This window comes from Penaeus monodon, chromosome 27, assembly GCF_015228065.2.
Source record: "Penaeus monodon isolate SGIC_2016 chromosome 27, NSTDA_Pmon_1, whole genome shotgun sequence".
Lineage (NCBI taxonomy): Eukaryota > Metazoa > Arthropoda > Malacostraca > Decapoda > Penaeidae > Penaeus > Penaeus monodon.
The window spans coordinates 2785309-2785983 of record NC_051412.1 but is presented as its reverse complement, the minus strand read 5'-3'; positions in this window follow the sequence as shown (position 1 = coordinate 2785983).

Here is a 675-nt window from a genome sequence, read left to right as displayed (position 1 = left end):
AAATAAGCTATCTTTCATCATACATATGGACACCATAACTACAAGACAAGTATATAGTGACCATTAAAAAACAAACAAAAAACTTTTACAAGCCCCAGTGCAGTTTAATAACCTGAACAGCACTGACTGACCATTAATTATGCCAGCACGCATACTCCGTGTTTCATTACCAATTTATACTTGGAACAAAATGTGCTTGTCACAAAATTGTTACGTAAAACAATGACAGTCTCTACTGCAGCAGCTTCTTAGTATTGTATGACTGAAATTAGACCGAATGTGTATGAACAGCTTAAATGTGTATATTATTACGCACATGATTTGAATGTCAAATTATTACTTTTAATAACTGCATATGAGAATACAAATATTTTTGGATATTTCAGATATAATGCGAATTCTAAAAGGAAATGCATAGAGGACAGTAATAAGCCTTCTTTTCAGTCTGCAAGATGCTGCGCAATAACTGTTGTGTGTATAATAATGTATGTAATTCATTTTTCTTTTAATACAGAAATCATTATTTACAAAATGGCTGGTATGAAGGTTTCATAAGAAGTGTTCATATATTGTAGTATTGTCTAAACATTTCACTTGCATATTAAACACTTTGATCTTGATATTGACTTCTAAGCAGAGATAATAAAGTGATTAGACCTGTTGAACAGTGGGCAG